A 21,845-nucleotide genomic window follows, 5' to 3' on the forward strand; every position below is an offset into this window, starting at 1 on the left:
TTATGACTTTTCTCAGATTCAAGTTATTTCTGTGACTTTTTCTTTTATCAGAAGGGTATCAACAATTTTTACACACAAACACACACACAGCCTGGACCCCCTTGGACCCTCCTCCATACAGTGACGGTGCAATATTGTATTTAGACACCAGCATCAACAACACTTGCTGCACAATGGAAATGAGCAAGGAGCCAAAACGCAGAGCACAATTTACATTTTCAGTTTGACAACACAATAAAAAGAAACACTAACAGGTGAGTATAACACTGACAACTATTATTATGGGGAAAAAACATCAAACATTACGACCGAAACATATTTATAGCATGAAAAACATGGCATATGGGGAAGTCTGTGCCCACTTCTCTTGACACTACAGTGGATGCTGTAAATATTCAGACTGCATCAATTCAAAATGCAGAACAAATGAGAGTATCAGTTCAATATTTTAGTGGAATCCTTCAGTACGTTTTGGTGTAAACTGCAGGACAAAGTTACCATCCACCAGGCAACAAGCAATCATATATATCCATCCATCCAGTTTCTTTCCTGCTTATCCTCACGAGGGTGGCGGGGAGTGCTGGCGCATATCCCAGCTGTCAACGGGCAGGAAGCAGGGTAAACCCTGAACTGGTTGCCAGCCAATTGCAGGGCACATAGAGACACACAGCCGTACTCACAATCACACCTAGGGGCAATTTAGAATGTTTAATTATTGTTGCATGTTTTGGGGATGTGAGAGGAAAGTGGAGTGCCCGGAGAAAACCCACGCAGGCACGGGGAGAACATGCAAACTCCACACAGGCGGGTCTGGGATTGAACCGAGTACCTCAGAACTGTGAAGCCAACGCTTTACCAGCTGCCCCACCGTGGCACCAACCGGTAAACAATCACTGAAAAATAGTTCACCTTACCGTAACGCAAAACAAAGACAGTAGATGCACAGATGTCCCAAATTAGCTGGAGCTAAAGCTTCATTGCTAATTTACAATTTATGTATGTGCATGTGTATGTATTTCTCAACAAATTCTAATAACAATAATTGATGTCACATTTTAACATGTTTTTTTTTACACATTCATGTGCAAAAAAAAAGATGAACATGCCAAATATACCTCCACTTTTCAATCGCTATCGGCATTGGAACTTTATCTGAAATTTGGAACTGTTAATTATTTGTTCCCTTCTCTGAAGCCTTAGGTCCATATTTTTTTTAAACGCATACTGCCATCCACTCCTTTACCCTGGCTGCAGAGAGCTACGCCACCAGCAGTGGACGCTGCCGGTTTTGCCGAGAAAAAAAATTAATTAAAATAAAATGAGGAAAAAATCGGCGGCGCATGCGCAGAGTCTCGGTCGCAGCTGTCATCTGAGGACACGTGAGGTAACCACACATGTTCGCGTTGTTGTAGCACACAAGGAGCTCCTGTACGGTGTCGTTTATTCGCGTTTTCACGAAAGCACCACGACACACTTGGCCCTAAGAAACCACGCTTTTGCCGGTGCTAGTGAATGACTTGAAAAGTGAAGTGAAGGGGATCGCTCACCGGCTTCGTTTAAAGCCCCAGAGTGCACCGAGTTCGTGTGTCCGTAAAAGGCGGACCGACGAAGACACTTCTCCCGAGTCCCGCCGCGTGAGCGAGGTTCCGTTGAAACCGAGTGGCCCTCTTACGAACTCCCCCAAAAGCAAAATGTCTGCGTTGTTAAAGCCGAGTGCCGTTAGTCAAAAGCGCCGTGATGTCAGGCTGCCCCGTCATCTGCTCGCATGAGCCGACTTCCACTTCCTGCGCAGGCTGGCAGGCAGCGGGCACACCGAGGACGAGCGTGGCCGAGGTAAGTCTCGACGGGCGGCCACGGAGGAGCCACAACAGTCCACAGAGAGGACGGAAGGACGGAGGAACCAGCGGGAGCTCCATTTTTCAACTTAACTTCTTTGGTCGTCGTCGCCGGCTGACGGTTCATGGACTAGCCACATACATTCGGGTAAATATGTATTTCAATATATACTGTATACACGGACTGTTTTATGTCTTTGACGCATAGCTTGTGTCTCGTTTGAGTGTGCTGACATGACACGGCAGTGCCGTGTTCGAGTTTCAAAAGTCATTTCAAAATGGTTGCCCCTATAGTTCCAGTATTTATGGCAAACTACACTGTACTGGCATACTTTTAACTGCACCCGACCCCCAGTGGGGAAAGTGCCTTTTTAGAAGAAGAAGAAAAAAAAATCTAAGTTGCGTCACAGTGAAGTCAAAACAAACCCCAAATCTCCACCCACAATGAAGCTATTGTGGCGTGGTAGTCCTGCAATGCAATGGATAGCTGCTTTCCCCCGCTCACTTTCTCCTACTGCAGTGCACACATCATCTTTTTCAATGGCTGCTTCTTTTGTGCTTCTGTAACTGAACAAGTGCATTTGGGTGAGGAAAAACTTAAAATGTCACTTTATTGCAAGGTGTATATATTCCTTTGAACCCTGTGGTCAGACAGTGAGTGCGTGTGTGTTTCACAAGCATTGAGATCCAACCTCTACTGTGGAGACATTCCCAACTGGGCCTTTTTTTTTTTAACAAGAAAAAATGTCACAATATTAAACTGTAAGTCTGGCTTCATCTCCTCCCCTCTCTGGACTTTTAAATCACCTCATTCTTATCAGACCAATGTCAAGTGGTGCGATTGTTTTTCATTTTCCTGGTTGTATTGTGGTTCCAAATAGTATAGTCACATCGCTGTCTTTACATTTTATAATTTTTTTTTTCCTTTCTGACTGTCAGAAACAAAGTATCAAGCACAGCTAAAAATCAGAGTGGAGTGTAGCCTTCTTTCAAGGCCAAACAATTCGAATGTGTATCAGGACCCACCTTGTTGGAATGTTGTCTTCAGTCGGTTGTGGCATTAATGCTAGAAAAATCAAACTATGATACTACCAACCTCACGCGGTGCTGTGAAAATTCATCCATTTTCCAAGCAGCTTATCCTGAAAGCGTCGCAAGAGTGCTGGAATGTATCTCTGCTAGCTTCGGGTGACGAGCAGACTAAACCCTGAACTGGTCACCGGTCAGTCGCAGGGCACATATCAAGAGCATCACTGAGAAGGAACCGATCCCACGCTGCCTGCTTCTAAGTCAGGCATGTGTACCACTACACTATCTGCTGTGAATACGTCAGGGAAAAAGTATAATCCTGCACATTGACTGAAACATTTGACACCATAAATTTTAACTGTATAGCTCATGTTTTTAGTCAGGTTTACTGCCATACAAGTGGCAATAGAAGTAAATCTTTGTCATATTCATAAAATAGAAAAAAAAAATCACACCTAGACTTAAATGAAAAGCTTGGGATTGTTACAATAATGAAATGTAAAATAGCTATAAAATAACCCAAAGACAAAGGAAGAATAAAATCTGAATTTTTGTGTGAATCTAGTAGCATATCCACTTCCCCTCAACACAATTGTCAGAAAACTTAGAATAGTAAAACGTGAACACAAGCAAATACTATTTTTGATGTTGCATTGAGTCATTTCCAATGTATTTTCTTCTATTAACTTGTCAACACTTCTTCAAGATTAGGTGTCGTAAAAAATTCTCATCATTCGTACCTTGCTGATCTGAAGTCTTTTGAAATCCACTGATATAGAAGTGACATAACAAAAATTGCAATAATGAACATTTTGAGGTTTGCCTATTTAAGGTTTCCTGGGATTTGCTTGTTTTGCGTGACATCACAGATGACAAATAACTTCTTTCCATTTTTTCCCAAATTGTGATTCCTACGACATTTTGTGGGCATTTAACTTGCGTTTTAACTGTTTTTGTTTATTTATTATTATCATTATTTTAACATCTAAATGTCTACTACTACCAACCTTATGCATCGCTTGTATTTCATGCACATTTCTGACTGGTGGATTGACATATTAGCAGATTTTATTTTATATTTTGGGGTGGAACCTATCTCTGTTATTTGCTGAAGAATTGATTTGTTTGGTTTCTGACACCGTCTTGTGCCAAGGAACTTTATTAAAATGAGGTAAGGAGGTTTAGTTAGAACGAAGTAGTGGTCTGGCAGCATCTTTGTGCCTTGGAAGTATACTCAAGTGAGTTCAACAACTTAATTTAGACAAAAGTCATGTGTCGCCACCATCTTGTGGCATCTCTGAACAATTGTAAACCTTTTTCACGGCCGGTCAATTACTCACTGGTATTAGCGGCCAAAAAAATGGCACAAAGACAACATCATTGGCAGTGGTAACAATTATGCTTAAAATATAATTCTGATCGTAACAAAACGAAAAAAGGATTTGTCATGCAAATTGCGCAAGGTACTCTGAAAATGGAATATTGCATGTGAAATATTTAAGAAGCACTTTGACACGTTTTAGGTAACGTAGGAATTCTGTCCTGGAATGATCCAGAGAAAGTATTATTTTTGTAAATTCCTGTGGTGGACGACATGGAATGTTATATAATGAATATTTTATGTCTATGATTAAGCACACGTACACACACACGCGAAAAACTTGATATGCTTTCGAGCCTCCTTTTCGCTAAACCTTTCATTGGCTTGGCGTTCCTCCAGAGGGTCGTGATGGCTCTCGGCAGCTGTATTTGTGTGTGCTAGCGAGCATGTGCGTGTGTGAGCGTGCAGGCGAGTGCATGCGTGCGAGCCGTGTCCCGGGATGCCCTTCCTCCATAGGCCTCACACTATACAGCATTCCACGAGGGGGCCGGGGAGAGGAGGAGCAGGAGGAGGGTAGCGGGGGAGGGGGGGGTGTCAAGGAGAGAGAAAGGCAGCACTTTTCAATCCCATTTGGAGCTTGAAAATGTTGGTGAGAAGCACAACAGAAAAAAATCCAGATAGACTAGTCTCCCTGGTAACACAAAGTAATGTTCCTTTTTTTTTTTTTTTCAAAATAGTTTTTTGTTGTTGGTTTGTTTGTTTTGTTTTATTTTTTGGTATTGGGTGCAGTTTTTGATTTATCCAAGCATTCCATTGCATTGTGCAACATTTCCACTGCACCAAACGGCTCATGTACGCACGCCTACATGTTTTGTTTTTACATTAGTGGGTGTCAAAACTGCGGACAGAGGGCTACATCACACCTGCTTTGCATTTGTAATTACAAATGTTGTTTTTGTATTGAGCAGCCAAGATAGAGATGCACGTACAGTGAACCCTTGCTGTTCATGGGGATGAAGGACAAATACAAATAGCAACAACTAATGAAGAGGAGACACCCACCTTATTCTCCCCACCGACTCACCATGTCCCGAGTTGAGGTCAGCAGTGCCTCATCCTCACTATAGGCAGTGTTAACGGTGCACTGCTTCGCCCTCCTGAGATATCGGACGGTGGACCAGAATTTCCTCGAAGCCGCTTTGAAGTCGTTCTCCATGGTCTCACAGAAGTCCTCCCACGCTGGGGTTTTTGCCTCAGTGACCACCGAAGCTGCATTCCGCTTGGCCAGCCGGTACCTATCAGCTGCCTTGGGAGTCCTACAGGCCAGAAATGGCCAACAGGACTCCTTCTTCAGCTTGACGGCATCCCTCACTGTTGGTTTCCACCACCGTGTTTGGAAGTTGCCGCCACGACGGGCACCGACCGCCTTTCGGCCACAGCTTTGGTCAAACTGCATGTAGATTTAAATTATTTCCTCTTTTAGAAATTACAAAAATGTGTGATATTCATATAGGGTACAAAAGTATAAGCATGATGACAGCTCTATATACAAAAACTAAAGCGCATGTATACTTAATATTTCTTTATTTGTTAAAGCAAAGCAAATTTATTTGTGTAGCGCATTTCATACACGAGCCAATTCAATGTGCTTTACATGATTAAAGCTATTTGAAAACAAAAAGATAAAACATTTAAAACGGGATAAAAACAATAAAAATGCCAAACAAAATATTGTTAAAAAAAGACAGTTAAAACCGCATAGAGTGCAAGTAATATGATCAAAAAGTGGATGTATTCTAAAAAGCATAAGAATAAAAGAAGAGTTTTCAACCTGGATTTGAAAACATTAACACTTGGGGCTGACCTCACCTCTGTTGTCAACTTATTCCATTTGTGTGCAGCATAATAGCTAAATGCTGCTTCACCATGTTTGCTTTGGACTCTGCGCTCCACTATTTGACCTGAGTCAGTCGATCTCAGAGCTGTACTGGGTTTGTATTCTGTAAGCATTTCTTTCATGTATTCAGGACCTTAATCGTTCAGTGATTTATAGACCAGTAGCAGAACTTTAATATGTATTCTTAAGATGACTGGAAGCCACTGCAAGGACTTTAGGATTGGAGTTATATGCTCTGACCATTTTGTTTTGCTGAGAATGTGAGCTGCAGGATTCTGAATGAGCTGTAGCTGTTTAATATGCTTTTTTTTTTTTTGGGGCGGGGGGTCCAGTCAGAAGGCCATTACAGTAGTCAAGTCTACTTGAGATAAAAGCATGGATGAGCTTTTCCTGGTCTGCTTGACACATACAAGACTTCACTCTAGATATGTTCTTCAGATGGTAGAAGGTAGCTTTTGTGATTGATTTGATATGATTTGTCGGAATCAATCAGAACACCAAGGTTTCGGACTTGGTCTTTGGTTTTTAAAGATAGAGAGTCCAGGTGTTTACTAACAGCAATTCTCTTTTCTTTATTGCCTAAAACAATTGTCTCAGTTTTGTTGTTTTATTTCAAGAACATTTTGGCTCATCCAGTTATTTATCTGATTTCGACAGTGGCACAATACCTCAATTGAACTGTAGTCATCTGGCGAAACTGCTAAATATAACTATCTGCATAGCTATGGTAGTCAAAGTTTAGAAGAATTTGACCCAAAGGTAACATATACAGGCTGAACAGGAGAGGTCCAAGAACTGACCCTTGAGGGACCCCATAGGTAATTGCCATTCGCTTCTTCGGGTTACTATTATTAATTGCAGCGTATTTAAGTAGTACCTTTATGAAGCAGCACATTTCCCGGATTGTGAAACAAGCCTGCACAGGTGCTTTCTTTGTCAAACCCCATTCATTTCCTGACTCTGTCAACAAGTTCACTATATTGCTCACTTCCTGTAATGCATCTTTTTAGAGGGCTCCACTCTGCAGAACATTTAACACGAATTCCCACTTATTAGAAATGAAATGAGAAGTGATAGTTGCATTCATTGTGGTTAGTCACTTTCTTTTCTGTGTTCTGGATTTACTGGGGAATCCAAAATGATCCCAAATGTCAATATTTAAAAGTAGAGGTCACTCACTTCAGGCTGCTGCTGCAACTGCTGTTTACTTGAGCCATTGTGTTTTGCGCCGTCCATCCCAAGCGAACCAGACACACAACGCCTTTCTACTGCGAGGAGATGAATTGTGAAAATAAAAATTGCAATGCAAGGATGAATCACTATTTTCCCCACCCCGACTGTAGAGTCCTAGTTTCATATTTAGATGGGGCTTTTCTGACATCTTGGCATGTTTAAAAGGTCTCAAAAAGTGATTATAGGTGAATTTGCAAGTAGTAAACTTCTGATGTGCGCGATTACAGTATACTTTTTTTTTTTTTCAATCAACCATTTTATTTATTTTTTACTTGGTGCTACTCTCCTTTTCCACTAATCACTAATACTACTACTATATTTTTAGTTAGGCACTTGGTCAACTTCTCGCCGAGCAGTTAATTGTCATCGCCTGATTAGTTGACTTCCACCACGGCCAATAGGGATCCAGACCTTTCTCTGCATCATATTAACGTGTTTATCACCTAGCTTTCCTGAATTCAATGCCACAAGAAGCCTTGCCTGCCTTTCAGATCTCTCCTGGAATGTTTCAACCCGCTGCTGTTCGCTGTCAAACTATTCAGCTATCGGCTGCTGGCCAACGATAGCTACGCTTCTGGTAACATGGTGCCTTAAAAGGAGCAGGCTGTTTGGGCAGTAGGTTAGCGCATTTGAGAGAGAGCACAAAAATATGTTAATAGGTGTTTTTCAGCAAATAGTATTAGTTAGCTACAGAAAAAAATTGCAAGTAGGCGAAGTTTTGCTGTACCACTTTCTGACAATGTAATACATTTGCTTGTTTTCACTCTCTCCTTGTACTATTAGCATTTCAGCTCTTTCTCTTTGGTGGGTCACTTTTCAAAAAAGTGAAACTCATATTGACTGCAGAACATTTTCTTCATTTACTTAATATGGCCCTCGTTGATATATGTGTATGTTTACCCATCAGCCATTTTTCCTTCCTGAGACGCAGTGCTGACTCACCTTGTATGGCATGCGATACTCTGCAGCGGGCATACGTCACACACTCATACAATGATCTTGTATTTCCTTGCTGTGTGTGTGTGTCATTGCCAGTATAAAGTGTTTGCGTGCTCGCGTGTACGTGTGTGTTAGGGCTTGTCGCTGGCTACGATTCAACTGCAAAGTCTTCCTACTCATCTTGCTTTTCAGTCAGCGTCACAGTGTGCAGTATAGCTATGAATTCACAGTGTAGGTGTCTGCTGAAATCTGTTTCCACTGCATACATCTATTCTTTTCAAGTGCCAAAGGGGTTCTGTAACAATAGCATCTCATTATATTGCGAAAATGTACCCAACAAAGCTACCCGTTAGTCTGTTCAACTCGAATCTTGTTGGCTCAGTGTGGCATGGAATGATCCTAGTAATTAAAGAGGGAAGTTACCTTAAAGTATTTAAAATATAAACTTGTTTGCTAGTATTTTTTCCCCAGAATTTAAAACACTTCCCAACTGTCTGTGGCACCATTTTTCTGAAGCTATTTCACTGGATGAATTTTTTTTTCCTTTCTTAAAAAAGGGGGCAAACCTGTTGGGATTATAGGAAAATGAATTTGGTTGACATGATGTTTACCAGAAAGGTAGCTGTATTGTTTGTCCAGGAGAGCAAGTGGAAAGACAGTAAAGATATTAGGTTAGGGGCAGGGTTCAAATTATTTTACCATGCTCCAGATGGTAAAATATTTATTTTAAAGGAAGTCAAGTCTGGTGTACACACAAAGACAATTGAGCTGTTTTTGTCCCAATATAATCTGAAGGAGTTTCTTGAGTAGGGTTTTAATGATACACCATGATCATGATTTGATATGTGACAATTTATGTCACACAATTCAATGCACATTTTTCAATTTAAAATCAACTTTTCTCTAACAAAAAAGTTGCTGTTTCAAACACTACTTACTGTCTAGATTAAGTTTGGGTAACAAACTTTGTGTGTCTGCCTTAAACTGCAAAAATTTAAGCATGGTAACAAATGCGTCAAAGCAGAAATTAACTAAAACAATTTAAAAACTTTTGTCTGAGAGCCTCACTCTGCCCAGGAGTTGTGACACCTGCTACCCGTCCAGCACGCTCTCTACAGCAAGGTAAACAGTGCACACGAAGCAACTCACTTCCACGACATAATTGTTTTTAGCTTTATCTCTGGTCAATAATGACAAGGAGCAAAACCCTTTTAGCGCATATGTTCGAGGCACACCTATTTTCCCTGCAGGTCCTGTCGGTCATTATGGTATATTTTATGAAGGTTTTAAAAAAAATAAAACTACATTCCAATCAGCCTTAGAGTAAGTCTGTAACATTACAAAATGTGAAAAACGTGAAGGGATATGAATACTTTCTGGGGGCATTGCATGTGCATAAATGAGAGCGAGAAGGAAGAGTGAGGTTACAGAGAGAAGAGAGACTGAGGGTGGAGGGCTTTAGATACAGTCCAGAGTGGTGGTGAGTGTGGTAAGGAGGTGAAGAAATGGATCCAAGGATGGAACGGGTGGAGGAAAGTGTCAGGTGTGTTATGTGACAAAAGCTTCTTTGCTAGGATGAAGCGTAACGGCTGTGAGACTGTGGTGAGGGCACTCATGATGTACGGATTAGAGACAGGGGCAATGACAAGACAACAGTAGGCTGAGCTGGATATTATCAAAATGAAGATGTTGATGTTCTCTCTAAGAATGACCAGGTTTGATGGGACGAGAAATGAGCTCCTCCGTGTGACAGCCAAGGTTAGCCGTTTTAGAGAAAAATGTTAGAGCAGACTTTAATGGTTTGGACATGTCCAAAGGTGAGAGAGTGCTTGTTTTGGTAGAAGGATGAGGAGGATGGAGCTGCAAGCCAGGAGAGCGAAAGAAAGCCCATTGAGGAAGTAAGTTGGTTCATGTAGCGAGAGTGAACATTGGGGCACTTGATGTTCGAGTGGAGGATGCAAAAGATATGCATATATGGAAATAGGTGATGCGCTGTGGAACATAACATTCATGTGTTCCAAATGTGGATGAAGCTGAAGATGAAGATGTGCTGTCGAGAAGGCCACAGTGCTGCCCGTGAGTCTTTTTTTTGAGCAGTCTATTTAAAAAAAAAAAAAAAAAAAACTGTTTGTTAGTAGCCCCTTCTGAATTTTGGTTGATTGTGATGTCACAATAGTTCTAATTTGCTCAAAACCAATGCACATGCTGAGTTTCTCTGTCCGTAGCTTACATAGCAGCTAGCCTGGGTGAAGATCGGCCATTTTCAAGTGACAGCAGGGCTATAATGAAATAATATCATGGTCTAAGCCAAAAGCTAATCAATGGTCACGGTGACAAAAGCTCAGTCGGTGTTGACCCCTTAGTTTAGGGCTGCCTGATGAGATGTAGCTCACTTGTATAGTCAGGGCCAAACCCTGCAACAACTATAGAAAAGGATTGGGAAAACTGTGCTGTAATTTTTCATCCTTGGTGTATTTTGACAACCGCATGTAAGAGACATGTTACTAAGACACCTGGGAACTCTTTGAAACTGTTGGGAAAAAAAAATGCTTAAACCAACATTATGACCATAAGAGGTATTTCCCATGATAGCACTGCCCTGACCCTATTATAAGCCAAGCGTGGTGTGCTTCGTGTGAAGTGATCATTGCCAAAACCACAGCAATTCCTTTCTATGTTGAATCTTCCCTCCAGGTGGCACAATTTGTATTGTCTGAACTTCATTACGCCTTCTACTTTTGTTTGTTTTAATTGAAGCAAGACGCACACTTGGTGGGATTTCTACATCTTTGTGCATTTTCAAATTCTTCAAGCAGTTCTATGCATCTGCCAAGCATTTGGCATTGATTCCGGTTGTGGAAGCAGGAGTACCCATTTGAAATCTCATTTGCTTTTTTTTTTGTTTTGTTCTTGTTGCTAAGTATGGGAAAACTGGCTCAGCAAAAAGCTATTAGGCCTCTTGAAATGTTGCTGTGTGCTCTTTTTCTGGCACCATTCAAAGATGCCATACAACAATAGCAAACACAGTTTGTTTGAATGCAAACTTTTTTTGCGTGCATGTGAAAATGTTAGATAATCCGTCGTTAAATGTCACGTGGCAAGGAACTCGACAAATGAATTCAGTGTGCGTGTGTATGTGTGTTTGTCAGCTCTCTGCTAAGTGACATGTTTGGCAATTTGCGTGATGCCAAGCAAGTGCAATCACATGTTATGAAATGTCGTGCCTGCGTTTGTGTTGTGCATTCGTGTGATGCTGCATGTCCGTGCATTTGCGGCTGGCTGGGGGAATGAAAGGCTGGAGAGAGGAGTGTAAGAGGAGGGGGCGGGGGAGAGTATGTGGGGTGATTGTGTATTTCAGCATGAACAAGCAGCATGTACCATGTGTTTAGTTCAAAACAAGTCATGGGATTGTGTCCTCAAACAGGATGGAAAATTGGATTTTGCCACTTAACACTTGAAAGTTAAAAAAAATGTGCCTTTTAATTTGAAGCGCATTAAAAAAAATCATTAATCTTACATAGCCTAATTTTGTTGTCTTGTGACCCAATTTTAAATCTGAGTGAGTTTGTTACGCCAAGGATGTTATACGTAAAAATATCAATCTAAATGTTTGTTTAAACAGCTGTGCTACGATTGGAGGCATTCAGTGAGGAAATGAAAATGCCATCAGGTGTGCAACAGGACACCCCACCCACAAGCAGTCAGCCAGGTAACAGGACACTGAAAAAGAAAAAAAAAAAGCAGAGAATGGGGGCATAAGAACTGTTTTAGAAGCTCCCTGCAGCATCTTCACAAGTTTGTAAGCTTTTGTTCTGGGAATGATTCGCACATTTCTTACCATAACACATTCACCTTTGGGACACAGACCCCCGTCTCCTTCCTGTGCAGTGTGATGGCTGGACATTCCTATGATGTCTACAGTTGGGTGTAATTGTTTGAACAGAGAACAACGTGACACCTTCAAACATTTGGAAATTGTACACAAGGATGAGTCAAAGTTATGGTGTTCTGTGCTCTACGATTTATTCTTTGATTGCCTGGCCAATTTCTTTTCATTTTTCCCATTATTTCAAACAAAGAATCGGTGTTTGAGGTGTGGCCTTAAATACATCCTCTGGTGTGCTCTCAGTTAACTCACATAGTCATTTAACCTATCCGGACCTTCCAGAGCATGACCTTATCATCTGGGCTTCCCCATGTTCTTTCAGGACATCGTACTTTTTGTGTATGTTAACTTTTGACCTCAAACAAAATATAAAATCCTTTAATAAATTCTCTCTAATTATTGTGGCCTTGAACAAAATTAAATGGCTTTGGTGATCCTGACTGACCTGAAATTTGGTCTTTGACTTCAAACAATGAAACAAAAACTGAAATTTGTGTTTTTGCACACTCTATTTAAGCTTCTGGCTTCAAATGTAAATATTTAAAAGCATCTGCAGTCACTTTTACTATCGCATTGACCTAGGAGGTGGGAGTATTAATGTAATTTTTGATGGAATTTAGGAGCAGAACATTTTGAGATGAGGATGATAGCATCGCAATACAACTGCATAGTAATATATAGGTGAGTTTCTATTCCTTACCTTTACCAAGGTCGTAAAAAAGTAAATCTATTTCAGTTAACTACAACCAAATACAGTGCCCTCCATAATTATTGGCACCCCCGGTTAAGATGTGTTAAAAGCCTTTAAAATAAATTCAGTGTTTATTGCAGAAGAATACTGTCACACTGAAAATTTTAGGAAAATGTAACCTTCAACTCAAATGAATTGTAAGAAAATAAAAAAATCCCTGACTAAAAAATTATTTTTCCTTAAATCACTTCTTCCACAATTATTGGCACCCTTAACAATTCCCAGGAAATAAATATAATTGAAGCATTTCTGTCATTTCTACAGTAGTTTACAAAGTTTACCGGAGTATGTAGGAACATTTAATTAGTAATTCATCACTTCCTGTTTCCCTTGGGTATAAATACGACGTGACATGGAGGCCATTTCTCTTATCCACTCTTAAACATGGGAAAGACAAAGGAACGCAGCATACAAGTGCGGCCGATGTGCGTCGACCTTCATAGGTCAGGCAGAGGCTACAAGAAGATTGCCACTCAACTGCAGCTGCCCATATGCACTGTGAGAGGAATAATTAAGAAGTTCAAAACAACTGGAACAGCGGTAAACAAGCCTGGACGAGGACCCAAGTTTATTTTGCCACTACGCACAGTGAGGAGGATGGTAAGAGAAATCAAAAGATCTCCAAAGCTCACTGTTACAGAATTTCAACAAATGGTAGCATCCTGGGGTCACAAAGTCTCCAAATCAACCATCAGGCGCCGTCTACACGCCAACAAGTTGTTTGGGAGGCATGCACGGTGAAAACTTTTCCTCACTCACAATCAGAAACGCAAACGTCTGGAGTTCGCCAAGCGGTATTGGGGCTTCAACTGGGACCGTGTGCTTTGATCAGATGAGACCAAGATTGAGCTTTTTGCAACTCTAAGTGGGTCTGGCGTCCCACGAAAGATGCGCATCTTGAAAAGCACCTCATACCCACTGTGAAGTATGGGGGTGCGTCAGTGATGCTGTGGGGCTGTTTCGCTTGCAAAGGCCTTGGGAACCTTGTTCGGGTGCAAGGCATCATAAATGCTTTGAAATACCAGGACATTTTAAATCAAAATCTGTTGCCCTCTGCCCGAAAGCTAAAGATGGGTCGTCACTGGGTCTTTCAGCAAGACCATGACCCTAAACATATGGCCAAATCTACACAGAAATGGTTCACCAGACAGAAAATCAAGCTCCTCCCTTGGCCATCTCAGTCCCCAGACCTCAACCCCATTGAAAATCTGTGGGGTGAGCTGAAGAGGAGATGATCCAGGCCTCTGGATGATTTAGAGGAATGGCTGAAGATCCCTCTTTCTGTCTTTTTCCATCTTGTAAAACGTTATAGAAGAAGATTAGGTGCTGTTTTGTTGGCAAAAGGGGGTTGTACAAAGTATTAACACCAAGGGTGCTAATAATTGTGACACAATTATTTAATGTAAAATAATTATTTCTTTATGTGGGATTTTTTTCCCCCACTGAATAAATGCACTTTTATTGAAGGTTTGGATTTTTCTCTTTTTTTTTCCATTAAGGTCACATATTATTTAGAAAAAAAATATTAGAAGCTAAAAAAACACTTCTTAACCATGGGTGCAAATAATTATGGAGGGCACTGTATATTAGTTACATGCAGGCTCGTCTGTGTTTCAGCGTGCATGAAATTACCATATGATGGCTCTCACGAGGCAGTGAGGAACAATTGCAATTTTACGTGTAAGGAGAAGAAACTTACATTCTGCCACACACTGGCTGTGTAAGCAAGACATTAGTCACCATGTTGTTCACACTAACGGTGTCAGATCCAAACTAAAATTATCACACCAACAGCAAATAATAGCATAACTAGCAAATAAAAAAATGAAACAGACTGAAGAAATAATTGACACAAAACATACATTTTAAACGCCATTATCCTTAGTGCGGTATAGCAATACTGCTCACCTCCTCGTGAGCGTCATCATTTTGTAGCTTTCATGCACGTTGAAAAACACGCTAGCACGCATGGTAACAATGTAATATTGGAGCAGTCAAAAGACATTTACAGATTTTGGAATTTGGTGTGCACATAAGGCATGCATCATAATGCACTATTTAGGAGAAAATTCAAGACTATAGAATGTATCTTATGATAATGAAAATACAGTACATTATGGGGGTGGGGGGGGGTGGGGGGGAAAAAACTTTGAGAGCAAAATCCGTGAGCATGCCGGGCCCCGACTGGTGAACCGCAAATGGGCTAAAGCATACTGTACTGATATTTAAAGCAGAGATATCCATATTCTATCACGGGCAATGATGGCAATACCATTTGTACTGCTATATCTTTTATGTGGGTGAATCATGTGGCAATTCCAATACAATGCCGCACATATTGTCCACCATATTAGCAGAATTCCTACAGCAAAGATACGTGTTGTATCTCTGTCCATCTATTTTGACTTTGTATTGTATTGCAGGTCCTAGCTGGAAACATTAAGATGTCTGACTCGACACATTTTGCATCTTTTCAGCTCGAGTGAGGCGACTCGTACTGAAAGTAAAACCTATAATTTGGAGTGAGATGCCCGCAGACGTGCACAAAGACAAGAAAATAGGAACCCTGGCCTTAGTCATCAAGACATCAAGTAGGCAGCAAGTATTAGCTTGCGTGAATGGCATTTTTCCTTGCAGCTCACCTCAATTTTCTGGGCTCTTGTGCTGCGTGCTGTGCATAATTAAATTGCTGCAAACTTCAAGCCTCTCTCAAGGCTCGTGCTGGTAAACAAAGGCTGCAAATTAGCGCATAAAGTAATAAGTGAGGGAGGCTAATTGACAAAGATTCTTTCTATAGATGTGCTCCTGGTTGGAGTGGCCCCGTTGAGAATTTGAGGAAATAAAAAGGCAAGTGTCATTTCTACAGGCTGTACAGTTATTTGTGATGGAGTTAAGAAAGCCAATAGTTCTTTTTCCTGTCATTTGTGTTTTTCTTAGCATAATTTTTCTTTATACACTATATGGAGATTGCTTATCCTAATGCCTGTAACCCCATGGTTCCCTGGTTTGTATGCAGAGCCAGACACATATATTGTGCTTTTATTCATGACAGCTTTGAGAGTGGAGCAAAGTTGAAATGTGCACTGTAGGAAAGTGGTAATGAGAGATTTGTGGAAATCCTCTCTGGTCATTAAGGCAGCAAGCGTATGTGTGCAGGTAATACACAGACCAATATAATATAGATTTTAACTCCCTCTATTGTGACAAAGGTTTGCTCAGAGGAGCTTAGCAAGTGGAGTGAGTGAGATTATACTAGGTAGGCAATTGGTGTGTATCCAACTCATGTTAAGTGGATCACATAGTGTTTTAAAACAAATTTACTGATGGTTGTCTTTTTGTCATTCTTACAGTTGTAACATTCATTTGTCCAAAACTACTTTGGTGTCTGTGTGAGAGAGGGAAGTGATTAGAAGAGTTATGATAATCATTTCTTATCTGTACTATACGAAACATATCGATATGAGAGATCCACAGACCAGTAATGTGTATTGTAATGCAGTTGTTGGATGTTTTTTTTCTAGAGTAGCTTTATAAGTGTGTGTGTGTGAGCTAGGAAGGCAAGCACTGAGCTACATGGTGGTCATTTGTGGTCTTTGGTGGCTTGAAGTAATTCATGGGGAGTTCTGCACTAATCGTTTGCATTGTAACACAATTATGTTGTTCAGAGTAGCTTTGCAAATAGGTTTGTGTGAGGCAGACGACCCGTGGAGGCAGATTTGCAGTGGTCTTTTTTTGTCTGTACAGTAGTAAATGTACAACCGCAAGAAATGGACCAATTGTAACTGTGACAGAACACACCTAATAAAACATGTTTCCTGTGGCAGTGGGTATGTGTGGGGCAGGCAAGTGGTATGTCAATTTAGCTAGTCTTTTCTAGTTATTACGGTAGGCATTTGTGTGCAGTTGTTATTCTAAACTGTGACATTTTGTTTGGAGCAGCTTTATGACTGTGTGCATGCAATGCAGCCAAGTATGGGGCTGCAAGTCCAATGCAATCAGATAATTTTGCAGGCCTGTGAAATGTCCCAACGATTTTCCTCATAGAGAAATCATTTGTGTAAATTGTGTAAATTTTGCATTTGTGGAGGAATCGTCATGTTAATGCAGTGCACATCAACGGAAAAAAAAAAAGCACACACAGCTGGTTAAAACCAAGCGGTCAAATTATAGATTAACACGTATTTTGTGAACACCTTTTTATGGATTTGTTACATGCTAACATTGTTAACATTAGTTGTTGTTATATTGTTCATTTACGTATTGCACTTTTGTGTGTGCGTGAGACCCCTCACCTCTGCTAATTGTTCCTCAGTTTTTACTTTTTCCATTTCAAAGACCCCATTTTGTCTTTTAAAAGAAATAAAGATCAACAAAGTGTGTTAGAGTAGGTTCATTATTAATTGAGATTTTCTTAATAAAGTATTTTGAACAAGTTCTCCATAGATTTTAGGTCTTAAGGGTTTTTTTGCCACATTCGAGGCTGTTTTTATTGTATGTAACTCAAGGCGCTCTTTTCAAACACTCAAAACCCGTGATTTCATATTTAGGCTAAAGTTCCAAAGGGTACGGTCACAATTCACAGCAGTTATTCAAGTTAATGGAAGCCTCAGGACATTTGAGCATAATGTGGGTGGATTTTCTTTTTTTTTTTTTTTTCCTCTGAAAATAATATTTTGTATTGTATAAACGTGGACACTCAACAAACCATGTCTGAAGATCCTACCCTCATCCCAAACTTCCAGATTGAGAGATATCCCTCTTCCAACCTCCTCCTGTGATGCTAATCTCATTCCCATGTGTCTTTTTGATCCATGAAGACAGACTATGGCTTTTTTTTCCCAAAAATTTGATTCCATGCAGTCTGTTACATTCACGTGATTCATAAACATTCCTGTATGGACATTTACAATGAAAAGTACTGAAGTTGCACTTAGCGAATTTGATCCCAAGTCCATGACTATGAAAGAAAGTCACCCAAGTGTTATTTGCTCAAGACCCTGGCACAGAATGTGATACACGTTCACAGGATTTTAGTATGAAGATGTACAAAATAGAGAGCACTCTTTCTTTTATGTGTACAGTAGTGGTGTTTTGAGCGTGTTATTAATGGTTATTTGGCTGAATGTTATCCATTCATGAGAGGTCTGTTTGATTAAACCTGAATATGTAAATTTTGTCAGAAAACGACAAAAGGAAAAATACCTTCTTAAAACGAATGTGCAGGAATGTACTGTTTTATTTGTTTATTCGTTGTAATTTTAATTGACTTCAATACGTCCTGGTACAAGTAGAATGTAGCTCAGATATTTGGAATAGAAAGACAAAATTGTAACATTTCTATTCTGGAGCATGAGGGAAGAGTGAAATTCTGAGTTAAAATGATGAAAGAGGAAAATAAATTTCTCCAGAGGAATGTACCCTGAAAAAAAACATGATCCAAGCAGGCCACTTTCAAAATCAGATCGTCTGTATGTATGTCGGTCTTTCTCTTCCACCGTGCCACAATGGCGAATAGTGTTTTGCCAAATCCCGCTAATGTACTTACAAACCACCCTGACCAAAAAAATATGAATTACTCCCAAAATTAAAAAAGAACCACCTAAGTTTCCATCCATCCATTTTCTAGTGTTTATCTTTGCGAGGGTCACTGGTATAGAGGAACCTATAACAGCTAACTGCGGTGAAAGGCAGGGTTCACCATCAAATGGTCGCCAGCCAATTGCAGGGAAGATATAAACAACCATTCGCACTCAGTCACACCTACAGGCAATTTAGAGTCAATTAACCTAATGTGCATGTTTTTGGGACGTTAGGAAACCGGTGAAAACCCAAACAGGCACGTAGAGAACATGGATTTGAACCTGGATTCCAGAACTGTGCAGCAGAAATGCTAACCAGTCATTCACCATGCAGTCTCATCTAAATTTGAAATTCTTTTTATCTACAACATATTTTTAAATCACTCAAAAGAACTCTAGCCAGCATTAGAGGGAGCTCTTTTGCTTTGTACTGGGGTGTCAACTGTATGGCAAGATGGAGAACAGTGTGGTTTAGGTTTGTGTGAGATTTACGCGACAGAACGTCTACATAACTTGTTTAAATGTACGTTTGTGGAGAATAAAAATGCACAGGGTGGCGACGGTAGGGAGTGGTATTATCCTTTCTGAGAAAGTGGCCTATTTTGACTGCTTGATTAAGTCTGACTGGGACAAACAAGCAGTGTTTACCCAGGTCATTTGGGGCTTTTTGCCATGCAATGAGGTTATCTAAGGTGACGCCGACGCTTAGTAACAGTAATGTGTATGTGAATGCAAATATGTTTTATGCTGAGGAAGGGTATGCGTATGTATGGTCTCTAACAGGGGCAGTCTTAACGCTGGACCTCATTGTGTGTTTTTAGAATCATAAGATGTATTTTCTTTTAATATATCTTCACCTTTCAGAGATGCAACGTGATTTTCCCGCACCAACAAAACCAAGCACTGTACTTGTCTGATTGCATGTGTGGGTGTTTGGCCCGACGCACTAGACAGTAGGGCACTGATGCTGAGAGAGGTATGCTCATTTGGTGCGCTCCTCTGTGGCCACTTTGAGTCGCTGACATGTCACGCATGTGTGTCAGGTCTGAAACAACACCATGATGTCAATATTACCTCTGCCAAGTGAGGATAATTTTTTTCTTTTTTTAATTGGCTGTTGAATGGAATTTGCATGACGTTCATATCCATAACACAGAAAAGTTACATTAAGGGCCTAAATGGAGATGGACTTTTGACAAATTTTCCTAGATTATAATCAAAACTAGCTATCAGTAAAATCGATTAGTTATTTTTTTATTTTAATTGGATAGTGGAGTTTCTCAGAATATTCTGAACTCCTGTTTTCATTCCCATTTCACACCGAGTGTAACAGGGGTTTCCAAAGCGTGACAATTTTCACCCTGCTGTCCATTCTGTAGCACCCCATGGCATATAATGAAAATACAATTTGATACAGTTGAGCTACATCCACTCTATACGAACATTATTCTGCCTAATGAGAGACAGGCATCAAAATAGGGCTTCAAAGCATTCCAAATCCCATTAAAAAAATATGAGTAATAGACCATTAATTTTCTCTTGGTCAAGGACATTAAACGAATCATATCTAAATAAGACACGTCGCACAGAAAAAAGTAAATAGCTGTATGAAAAGTAGCACAGTTATAAACCCTTAAGTTTTTTTTGGTTACTCAAAGAGCAAATAATTCTATTAACAAACGATTACAAGGCGCACGATTTTCGATTCCACATTTCAGCTTGCAATTGGACAAATTGTACAGTGATCTGAGAAGCAGGACTTGCTCACCTTTTTGGAAGTATTCTGATCCACAGATTTTAGATATTTTGACATACAATGAGGAAACCTAGAAAAGTGAGAGTTTGCATCACTAAAAAAAAAGACATAAAAAAGTGTCCATATGAAACAGCATGTGATAGCACAACAGCAGTCACGCAATAAATCCGTTACACTGGCATACGCACATAGACGCCATGTGACATAGCCTGTGTCCAAAACACAACACAGGACTGTGTACATTTTTTCCACCGGCCTAAGGGTCTTCATTTCACGCTGACATGAGCCAGCAGATCATTGATTTGATGGGCTGAACTAATAAAAAAAACTGGATTTTTCAACATTTTCCTGCATGTAAAAAAATGAAGAAAAAGAAACGGTCGATTGAGGACAAGGCAATGCTACCACGTTAGCTTCAGTAGAGAGGAAGCATCGGCTAGCAGAAATACCCATGTTTTATACTTAACCGTTGTCATTGTGCAAATGCTGCTTCATGTAATACCTTATATTTTCGCAGGGTTCATTTTCTTAGGACACACAAAAATGCTCTTTAAAAGTAGCAATACTGAGTTCTAAATGTTTTTTGAGAAAATGTTCATCTGTTTTATCAGAATTTTGTTTTTTATAGGGAAAATATTAGAGAAAAAACACCTCGTTGTGATGATATTCATATATTTCCAAAATAGAAAAATCCACATTATTAGAATACAAAAAAAAAATTCAGGAGTTAAGTTTTTAAGAAAAAAAAGATACAAGTACAGGCATTCACAGAAAATATTCGTTTTCCATTGTTTTAGAAAAGTTTTTTCAAGGAAAATGTAGGAAAAAAATAAAATACTGAGAATAGTCTCGAGAAACCATTTAAATGTAAAAGTTTTTTTTCATTGATTCCCCCCCCCACACACACAAAAGATACCGTGGAAAAGTTGCAATTACATTAAATCAACAGTTGTTTGTTTTTTTAAATAAGAAAATAGCATGACTAATAGAAAGCGTGTTAATGCAATGTATAATAATGCAAAGTCTTCCTTTTTTTGTTTTTTTTTATGACAAAAATGAGTCAACATTTAGCATACTCTTTGGCCACAACCAGTGAGAGATTCCCTCTTTAAGTTTTCTGTCTAAAGAACCAAAACATATCAGCTCTGGGAAGTTGAACTACATTTGTGGAGACCTCCGGTATGATTGTTTTGGTTAATTCATCTGTACCAAAAGAAAAGTTCAGAACATTCCAAAAAATATTCTCCCATCCCTTCAAAAGTATGGTGTAAAAATAAATAATGTTAAAAGTTTTGATGTCAGCAGAAACATAAACATAATGAGAAGTGAACTCCCTTCGAAGCAGGTATCATTGTCTTGGTGGGCTTTATTTATTGTTTTGGTACCGTATGACTCCGCTTACGACAACAGCATGTTGTTCTTTTATGGTGTTTTTTTTAAGGAAGCTAATTGGCTGTGCTTATTTGCTTCGCTAATTCATTCTTGCAGGTTATTACAATGGAAAAAGTCTAAAAGTTGTGCAAGCTGGCAAGCAATTGTAGCTCATCCACTCTGTCGCGTGACATCTTTTTTTATTTTATTTTTTTTGGTAGGACAGCAACAGCCTGGGGAGTGTCACT

General features: G+C 39.9%; 1 protein-coding gene across 1 annotated transcript in view; it reads left to right on the forward strand.

The window, feature by feature from the left end:
* Positions 1-1,390: 1,390 nt before the first annotated feature.
* Positions 1,391-21,845, forward strand: part of LOC133490658 (nucleus accumbens-associated protein 2) — a 66,904-nt gene continuing 46,449 nt past the window's right edge. Inside the window, exon 1 of the mRNA XM_061801001.1 lies at positions 1,391-1,983. The gene's annotated coding sequence lies outside the window, so the exon portion shown is untranslated. The remainder of the gene's footprint in view (positions 1,984-21,845) is intronic.

This window comes from Syngnathoides biaculeatus, chromosome 17 (genome assembly GCF_019802595.1).
Source record: "Syngnathoides biaculeatus isolate LvHL_M chromosome 17, ASM1980259v1, whole genome shotgun sequence".
In the NCBI taxonomy this organism is placed as follows: domain Eukaryota; kingdom Metazoa; phylum Chordata; class Actinopteri; order Syngnathiformes; family Syngnathidae; genus Syngnathoides; species Syngnathoides biaculeatus.